We start from the raw sequence: 10,297 nt of genomic DNA, 5'->3' as shown, positions 1-10,297 counted from the left end.
TTAAGGGTGTGTTTTACATAATTTAACTTCGAGCTGCTGTTTTCTTGGCATACAGGAAACGAATTTTTTGTTTTAACCGAATAATTTCTGCTTTTCTTTGGCTACTTGTGCTCCCGGTGACTTGGTGTTTACATTGACTTTTACAAGACCAGGAATTATGTTATAACTCAGACATAATTCGTTAACTCTAATGTCGAGAGTAGTTTTGGGGGCAACTGTAAAGTTGTATTCTTGAAGTAGAGCTTCGTGAGAAATGCTTGGCACGCCTTCGAGAGAATCAGTCATCTTGCTTGGATTGGAAGCTTCTGTTGACGTTTTTTCCATGTTTACGAATTAAATTTGGTTTTTCTAAACTCTGCCTTGTACAAAACACACTGCATTTCTTTTTCATTTACCCAAATAAGTTTCGACACCTATGTGTCATTTTATGACGGTCAGATTCATTTCTGTTAAATGTAGTACAAAGTTCATGGCTGTTTAAATATAAAACATCAATTTTATACCGTCTATTTCGATTTCTCATTTGAAAATTACATTGCTAGTGAAAACAACCATGAAAAAATTCATGTACACCAGCAATGTAATTTTCGGGCGACCAATCTAAACAAATAAAAAACATTCATATGCTATAGTTGTTAGGTCTAATTCTGAACTGAATGCCCTTTTCTCGGCAGAGTCGCAAGGTTTTTCGAGAGGTTCCACAGTCGATGCTAGAAATTTTTCCCCTTCTCTGTCCATGTCTTCATCACCCCTCTTTCTGTCCACTTCTTCCTCCCTCCACCTCTTACATCCCCCGTTGTCAGCCCCCCCCCCCCCCTCCCCCCGACCACTCAATGGATGGTTGGTGATATTTATCCTCATGGTATGTTTTTTGCAGATAGCAAGTAATACGTGTACAAACTTTGCTTGAAATCGATCCAGGGACTTAGGTGGAGGCATTGCACATACATTCGTTCGTACAGACTACATATACACTACTGGCCATTAAAATTGCTACACCACGAAGATGACGTGCTACACACGCGAAATTTAACCGACAGGAAGATAATGCTGTGATATGCAAATGATTAGCTTTTCAGAGCATTCACACAAGGTTGGCGACGATGGCAACACCTACAACGTGCTGACATGAGGAAAGTTTCCAACTGCTGTTGGAAACAGCAGTTGACCGGCGTTGCCCGGTGAAACGTTGTTCTGATGCCTCGTGTAAGGAGGAGAAAAGCGTAGCATCACGTTTCCGACTTTGATAAAGGTCGGATTGTAGCCTATCGCGATTGCGGTTTATCATATCGCGACATTGCTGCTCGCGTTGGTCCAGATCCAATGACTGTTAGCAGAATATGGAATCGGTGGGTTCAGGAGAGTAATATGGAACGCCGTGCTGGATCGCAACGGCCTCGTATCACTAGGAGTCGAGATGACAGGCATCTTATCCGCATGGCTGCAACGGATCGTGCAGACACGTCTCGATCCCTGAGTCAACAGATGGGGACGTTTGCAAGACAACAACCATCTGTACGAACAGTTCAACGACGTTTGCAGCAGCATGGACTATCAGCGCGGAGACCATGGCTGCGGTTACCTTTGACGCTGCATCACAGGCAAGAGCGCCTGGCTCAATCACGAACCTGGGTGCACGAATGGCAAAGCGTCATTTTTTCGGATGAATCCAGGTTCTGTTCACAGCATCATGATGGTCGCATCCGTGTTTCGCGACATCACGGTGAATGCACATTGGGAGCGTGTATTCGTCATCGCCATACTGGGATATCACCCGGAGTCACGGTATGGGGTGCCATTGGTTACACGTCTCGTTCACCTCTTGTTCGCATTGACGGCACTTTGAACAGTGGACGTTACATTTCAGATGTGTTACGACCCGTGGCTCTACCATACGTTCGATCCCTGCGAAACCCTACATTTCACCAGGGTAATGCGCGACCGCATGTTGCAGGTCCTGTACGGGTCTTTCAGGATACAGAAAATGTTCGACTGCTGCCCTGACCAGCACATTCTTCAGATCTCTGACTAATTGAAAACGTCTGGTCAATGGTGGCCGAGCAACTGGCTCGTCACAATACGCCAGTCACTACTCTTGATGAACTGTGGTACCGTGTGGAAGCAGCATGGGCAGCTGTACCTGTACACGCCATCCAAGCTCACTTTGACTCATTGCCCAGGCGTATCAAGGCCGTTATTACGGCAATAGGTGGTTGTTCTGGGTACTGATTTCTCAGAATCTATGCACCCAAATTGCGTGAAAATGTAATCACATGATGCGGATATGGTGGCCCTGTGGTCAGCACACTGCTCTCCCTGCCGTATGTCAGTTTCCGAGACCGGAGCCGCTACTTTTCAATCAAGTAGCTCCTCAGTTTGCTGAGTGCACCCCACTTGCCAACAGCGCTCAACAGACCGGATGGTCACCCATCCACGTGCTAGCCAAGCCCGACAGCGCTTAACTTCGGTGATCTGACGGGAACCGGTGTTATCACTGCGGCAAGGCCGTTGGTAAGACCAGTCAATGAAAACCAGAAAATGTCGAATGCGGGGAAATATTTTTTCGGTGGTACAAGGGAGTGGCATGAGCAAAATACTAGAAACGCTGACCGGTGGCAGCAGACGGTGGGAGCGGGGGTGCGTTTGAAAGACAGTTTTCCAAGTTTTTCTTGAATAACTAGAGCCTCTAGAGAAAATCTATCCCAGTACATAATTTAACAACCTTAAGAATGGTTCACACAGTTTAAAAATGGCCGGACGGATGTTGTAGATGACCCTCGTTCAGGACGCCCTTCGACGGTGCTCACGTCAGCAATGTCAAAGAAATTGTGCGTACCGATCGAAGACTGTCCAAGAGGTTGCAGAAAAATGTAACATTTCAGTTGGGCATGTCATGAAATCCTGACACAGCGTCTTGAAATGCGTCGTGTTGCCGCCAAGTTCGTCGCACCGCCCATGAGTCAAGACCTGAGCTCAATTTGTGAAGAGCTTTTGGATCACGTAAATGAGAATGATAATTGGTGATGAGATGTGGGTCTACGCTTATGATATTGAGACCAACGGCCAATCTCCACATTGGGTCAGGAAAGGTTCTCCAAGAAAAAAAAAAAACTCGTGTTATCGGGACGTGTTGCGATGCCTGCGAGAAAACGTGAGAGCGGCCTGAAATGTAACGAGACAATTCATGGCTATTGCATCTCGATAACGCGTCCGCACGTTCATCCCTGCTGGTGTGTGACTGTTTCACAAAATCAACGTGTTCCCTTACCCTCCGTACTCTCCAGACCTAGCCCTACGGTTTTTTTCTTATTTCCAAAGTTGAAACCCCCGTTCAAAGACCGAAGTGTTGTAACGATAAACGAGATAGAAGAATATTTGCGCAATGCAGCAAGAGGCGTACCATGAGTGCTTCAGGAAGTGGGAACGGCCTTGGGAGTGGTTATCAGTTGTGAAGGAGATTATTTCGAAAAAAAAAATGAAATGATCGTGTGGCATTGATGACCGGGAGGCCCCACTCGACGAAGTTCGGCCGCCAGCTTGGAAGTCTTCATTTTAGGTGACCCCACATTGGGCGACTTGTGTGTCGGTGATGATGAAATGGTGATCAGGACATCCCAACACCCAGGCCACGTGCGGAGAAAATCTCCAACCCAGGCCCGCTGCATTTTGGGCAAACACGTCGCCGCTCAGCTAAGCAGAATTTCGAAAAGACAGAATTTCGAAAAGACAGAATTTCGAAAAGACAATTTCGAAAAGCGGAATTTTACTGAACAGACCTCGTATTCAGGAAAGGGAAGTTGCCATACTACACACAGATTCAGAGATTGCAGCACCACTCGCCATCTTCATACGTCATTAGGCAGACGTAACGTACTTGGACAGCTTTTATCACAGAAAAACATGAACAGTATAAGTAAACTAGAAATAAAGTCCCGTGGACTTTTAGAGTCTGATAAGAATTAACATTTGAAACAATATATTGTTTAAACACTTCGTTCTCATCTTTAAGTAAACAAATCGTTTTGGAACATTTTCGCAGGCGAAATTACGTCAAAAGTTGTTATATTTACTTATTGGGCCTCTAATTGCCGTGGATGCCATTGGCAAATTGATTTCGCTGCTCTGTAGCTGAATGCAATTCACATTACGCCAAAGCATTAAGGTAGGGAAACACTAACGCAAGTTATTCACAATCCGTATTCAGAATCTGCAAAGCTTCCAGGCTTCCTTAGAAATAGTAAAGTAGCGAAACAACGCAAGTAAACACGCAAAGTTAAGTAAAAACGGCATTGATACGTTTATAGTTACCCTATGCTAATTCCTCAAATCACAATATACATGTGGATGCAGAGATGTAGTCAAGATGCGTCCCATGCTATCTCACACTTAAGTAGCTGCTAATATTCCTTTCCTTCATCGTTGGAAGATATATCTTATATTATCAACTTAAATATCAACTTGCCACAGACATCGCCATTCGGTTGAACAAACGTAAATAACATACAGCGTGTTTCAACGTGAACATGTGGGGTTTAAGGCTTTGCAGCGTTTATTACGTTCAACTTCCAATTGTAAATAGTACATCAAATACGAAAAGAACTCGAACAATTCCTCTTACAAGTGTTCAATGTGAGCTCGATAAGCGAGTTCTTCCCAAACCTTGACCAGTGTGTCTGGGGTAATTGTTGCAACAATGCCCTTTCTAAAGTCGGGTAGATCAGTTAGTAGCAGAGGCACATACACATGACCTTTTATGAACCCCACAAATGTAAAAACTGCATGGCCTCAGATCGTGTGTGAAAGCAGAGTTCATGCAAAACAAGCTCTATCATCCGGCCCTTTGAGGCCAATCCAGCGGTCGGATACAATGTCTTTTAAGCAATCGCATACTGATTTACGGCAGTGAGGCGTCACCCCATCTTGCTGCCAAATTATGTTCTGTTGTTCGGCTTCTTCGTATTGAAGAAAGAGCCACAGTTCTAGCGCATCAAGATGCAAAACGACAGTTACAGTTGTTCTACCGGGAAAGAAAGGCCCATAAACTTTCCGCCGGGATATGATGCAACTGTACCATCTCGCTGCGATTTGCTTACCGCCAGATGCGCATTTTATTTCACTTAGGTGAAGCGTCGATTCATCATTCAAGACGACATGATCCAGAAAATCTTCGTCATACAGCAACGTTTCGTTTGCAAATGGTTCAAATGGCTCTGAGCACTATGGGACTTAACATCGGTGGTCATCAGTCCCCTAGAACTTAGAACTACTTAAACCTAACTAACCTAAGGACATCACACACATCCATGCCCGAGGCAGGATTCGAACCTGCGACCGTAGCAGTCGCGCGGTTCCGGACTGCGCGCCTAGAACCGCTAGACCACCGCGGCCGGCAGTTTCGTTTGCAAAGCCAGCACGTAAACCGGAGTCTGTAGGCTTTATAGCTTGTAACAACTGCATCAATAAGGAGGTAACCGTCTCCTTAAATGTCTCAGCACAGACGTCACTGGAATTGCTAATTTACGACTAGCCTTTAGAACTGATTTCTTGGGGCTACGCGTGGAAGACTTTCACTTGTTCAACACGTTTTTCGGTCACTCTTGGCCGCTCCATACCGTTACCATTGCGCACAGGTACACAAACAATAGTGGATATGATTAATAAAACTGTTTGATTTGTACTGTCATTTGATGTATTATTTATACCTGTAAGTTGAGTGTAGTAAATGCTATAAAGCCTTACAAACCTGTATACTCGTTTAGAAACACCTTCATGTAGCTGTGTTTATAAAAATAAACGTTTTTAATACAGGCTCTTTAAAAAAGTTTCACAATTTCTACAGGAGAAAGTATTGATCAAAAGTAGATGAGAAGTCCCTCTAACTGTATGTCCGCAAGCCAGACAACGTGTGTATTATGCAACAAATAGTGTGGAAGTACAGTATGGAATAAACGCTTTGAAGATTGTGTAAGCATTGTATTCATTACTTTGAATCGTTTCACGTAGCACACATCAACCAATAAAAGTATTTTCACATACATGATAAAGTTCGAAAGTCAAACAGTAGATAGCTTTTTCAAAGAGTAAACATTTTCCCCTAATTCGCGTAATAGTCTTAAAATCAATAAGTATCTTGTACGTCAGACTTTCTAAAGTAGCATATATTCTTCCTCATGGTTCAAGCTATCTTCTTACCATAGTTCATCGAAACTGGTTCAGCGAGTTAGTAATAATAAATTTAAACGTCACACATAATGCGGAACTTCTCCATGCATCTCAGTGTTTATGACGTCATGTATCCTGTTCTATGGGTCGTATGTAGATATAATTTCGTAGGTACATTCAGTGGTGTATATTGATACTGCAAAATGTATCGTGAATATAGTTGGTTGTAAAGAAATAGTAAATTGACTAATGCGAAAATGAACAGAGAAGATATAGTAAGCGACAAACTTTTTTCCTTTCATTGGTATGTGGGTGATGTCAGCGAGAAAAAGTTTCGCAAAGATTTTAAATTGTGTGCAGCAGGTTACTACGTGCTCTCGTTCACAAATACTGAATGAATAAAATCTGGATATTCGCGCGTCGTGACCTATACTTATTACCACCATAGCCCCAACCCTTTGATAGGTAGGCGCTTCTGACACCCACAGCGATTGTTTCCAGACAGTAAATAATATTTGTACCAAGTTTGGTTGAAACCGCACCAATGGTTCAGGAGGAGATGTGGAACATACAAACATACAGTACATACACACATTTTTATAACACGTATGAATATATTTTTTCCCGTGACCCAATCTTGATGAAATATAGCCTGTCGGTGCCCGTACCTACGCTGAAGTTATCAGTGAAATCCCCACATAAATCCGGCTAGTAGTTTTGAAGGTTAGTGTGTTCAGAAAGACAGACAAGAAAATTTAGTAAAACTGTGAATCACGGTATCTTTTTATTTTCCTTGATGCGATTCTGATGAACTAAAGCCTGTGCGGTGTCCCAAACTATGCTCAAGTTACCTATGAAATCTGCATGGAAATTCGTCTAGTGGTTTTGGAAATTAGAGTGTTCAAAGACAAACAGATAGTCATGACGATATTTTGTTAGTATGCGTGGGCAGATGAAAATCCTCGAGCAATCATGAAGGCAAGGCATCACAATTGCTTCAGTATCAACGTGTGGCAGGTCATATACCTTACCAGTCAGACTGACTGGTTAAAAGGGGGCTGTCGAACCCCACACTCATTTTTTTCCTCATGAATTTGCTTCGTAGCCTCGGTTATACGTTACACAGATGATTTCTCTGTGTGCTGTAGTCCCATGGAAAGAGATTATGCATGGTGCAACAGTATTTGAAGACATCCGTGAAAGCAGGTTGTATATCACATTTTTGGCAAAGTTTAGTCTTCACTGGAATAAAGCGCTACATCACATGAGACATGCTACAATAACAGCGCGTATCTTTTTTTCTATTTACAAATTGAGCTCTTTGTTATTGTAAAATTGACCCCCAAGAAAGAACGTTGTATAGTCTATCAATGTAGATGGCGGACGTGGTTAATGTTAAGTTTCGCTCCAAAGGATATTGTATCGTTAAATAAAAGCAAAGAAAGAAAAATAGACCAGTCGAATTAGGAGCAGAACAATATGAAAAGTGGGAGGGACAGTGCAAAATGGTATTTTTTACAGCTGGTAAAGACATGCCCGAAAGAACCACATCGAAAGTGACACGTACTAGAATATTGTCTATGAGTATAACGTAAAAATCGTAGACTAGAATAATTTCCTTGGTTTGGCCATTGGTTTGAACAAAACAGTAACTGGACAATGATACGTTTGTACAACTACCTTGTTTTGAGAGTATATTTTACAACAACAGAGCATAAGTTTATTGTTTCCGGGCATAACTTTCAGCCTTGGAACCGAATATTGCATTTCATTAATCAGGAAAAAGAAAAGTAATGGATATCATGATTTCCTATGAATGGAAATATGTAATATCTGAAGCTCGTAAACTAAACTTTTCACTGGAAACGAAATGAGCCAGAATGAATTTGTCGCTATCAATCTGACCAAACTTGAAAATTACTACTTAGTGGTTGAATATCAGTGCACATGATCAGAAATGCAGTGTATCTGCGCCTTAGTCATAATGTCATTCAATTTGGGTACGTCTTTCTCTGCTAAAAACAGGAGATAAAAATCAGCCTCAAGTTATCATCCCTACATCTGTTATGATGTTTCCCGTATTGTATAAAGCGCTACTTCTTCTATCGGCAGAGAAAATTAGGATCTTGGTAGGTACTTGTAAATACCTTCATGTGCAATGCAGTGAATTTTATGTGAACTTATCTTCTGCATGAACAGTTCAATTTATTTTTCCTCTGTCTCATCATTTCTTTGTTATTATTTCTTTTACTACATAGAATTGGTCTTTTTCTGAGTTTGGAGGTTAATTAAATAATGTAATTGTGTTATTCCGCATGTCAGATAATACACTGACGGAAAAAAATCGCAACTCCGAGAAGAAGTTGTACAACATAAACGAAAGTCGGTAGGCGTGCTTTTACAAGTGAAAGATGACGTCCGTTCAATTTTCGCATAAGAGTGGCGCTAGTAGCATCACTGTGAAGATGCAAATAAGGTTTGCTTTAAATACGCGTTGTAACAGTCTTGAGCGTTAGTTACCTACTTTTGAGACTCGACGTGGTGAGTTGATGTTAATGAAGAATGCCTTTAATGTAAAAAAGACGTCATTATCAACACCTCACGCCGACCAAGCGCCACAAGCAGTATAATGTTTCTTCAATTGAGAATCCTTCCGCATTTGTTTAAGGGTAGTGTTTTCTTCAATTTGTGGGCATATTGATACAGATAGAAATTAATTTCTTGGAACATAAGCAGACTGATGTTTTAGTGTGGTGAGCCTAGTGTAGAAAGAAGGTAAAGTTTTCAACTGCTTAATCAAAGTTTGTCACCTCCAGTGATCAACTTGTAGTCTGTATGTGTATTTGCGTGAATTTGATCACGCGATTTTAAGTTGCTTCTCTGTTTCTGGCGTAAGAACCTTTGTGTGGCCCAACCACTACGCGTGAACGAAGAAAAGACATTGTGAGTAGCGGCTTTCCTGCTCACTAGACTAAGTGATTCTATGCAGAATGAGCCTCAAGTTGCGTAATTTTGCAGACATAATGGTACTTACAGAGCTTATTAATTTTAGTGGGAAGGTTGTGACATCGACTTCAGTCAGTCTGTAGCTTAGTCTCTTTCCCCTGTGTGGATCATTGGTGGTGAAGTTAGTCGTTCTTACTCTAACGTCAGTGCAGGATTATTACCCTCTTTGAGTGGTCTTCCAATCTCCATGCATTTGCTTCTGAAGTCATACTCACTGGTTCTCCCTGTAATTTTATTTAAGCATTGTTATCGTGCAGGTAAGGGACTACATAATGTTACCGTTAGTTTGATAACAGTTCATGTGTTTCATGTGCATTGTTGATCTTTATAATAAATCATCAGTTTTAATAAGAGTTGTTTTCGAAATAATTGCCCTTGCCATGAATTCCTGCATTCGGTACTTGTTCCCCTGAAAGATAAAGGAATCAGGTCCTCCTACATTCAAAATAACATGTAATCAGATTTCATGTGTAACGAGTTTTTATGTAACGTGCACTACGTGTCCATTTAGTCGAACAATATCACAGGGACTGGACTCGTAAAATGTCAGAGTGCTGATGAAGTTTCAAAATAAACCTGACCGATTGACATTGACTTATAGTGCACAAGAGCGAGACAAAATTTATATAAATTACTTGCTTCTTCCCTTCATCTAAGGAAAGTATCAAAGTCCATGGTTATATGGCAGTTAGCGCAATTACTCAAGCATAATAACCGGCAGTCTATAGGCTTCAGTTGCCCTTAAAATGCAAAGTAGAATCCAAACAAAAGTACGAGGGGAATTCAATAAGTAATGCAACACATTTGTTTTTAAAAGCAGATTGGTTTTATTCAAAACACACCATATTATCTCCCCCGCTTTAGGCTACAAAACTGTTTTTCAACAATAATAGGCTGAAATCGTTTCTTCAATTTGCTGGGGGTAGAACAATACAGGTCAGAGTTGATCGTTGCATCATGAGGGATGACGTCAAACCGAACAGCCCTTTTAGAATTCCAAACGGCTGTCGCCATGACTTTACCTGCAGAGGGTGCGGCTTTGGACTTTTTCTTCGGAGGAGAAGTGGCGTGGTGGCGCCACTCAGTGGATTGCCATTTTCTGTGCAGTTCGAAGTGCGATGATGTTCGA

The 10,297-nt window shown here is 41.8% G+C and overlaps 1 pseudogene; it reads right to left on the bottom strand.

The window, feature by feature from the left end:
* Positions 1–2,395: 2,395 nt before the first annotated feature.
* On the bottom strand, positions 2,396–2,513 carry LOC126093489 (5S ribosomal RNA; annotated as a pseudogene).
* Positions 2,514–10,297: the final 7,784 nt, after the last annotated feature.

Source organism: Schistocerca cancellata, chromosome 7 (genome assembly GCF_023864275.1).
Source record: "Schistocerca cancellata isolate TAMUIC-IGC-003103 chromosome 7, iqSchCanc2.1, whole genome shotgun sequence".
NCBI lineage: Eukaryota > Metazoa > Arthropoda > Insecta > Orthoptera > Acrididae > Schistocerca > Schistocerca cancellata.
Note: the sequence above shows the minus strand (reverse complement) of the source record. Positions and strands in the feature narration are given on the sequence as shown.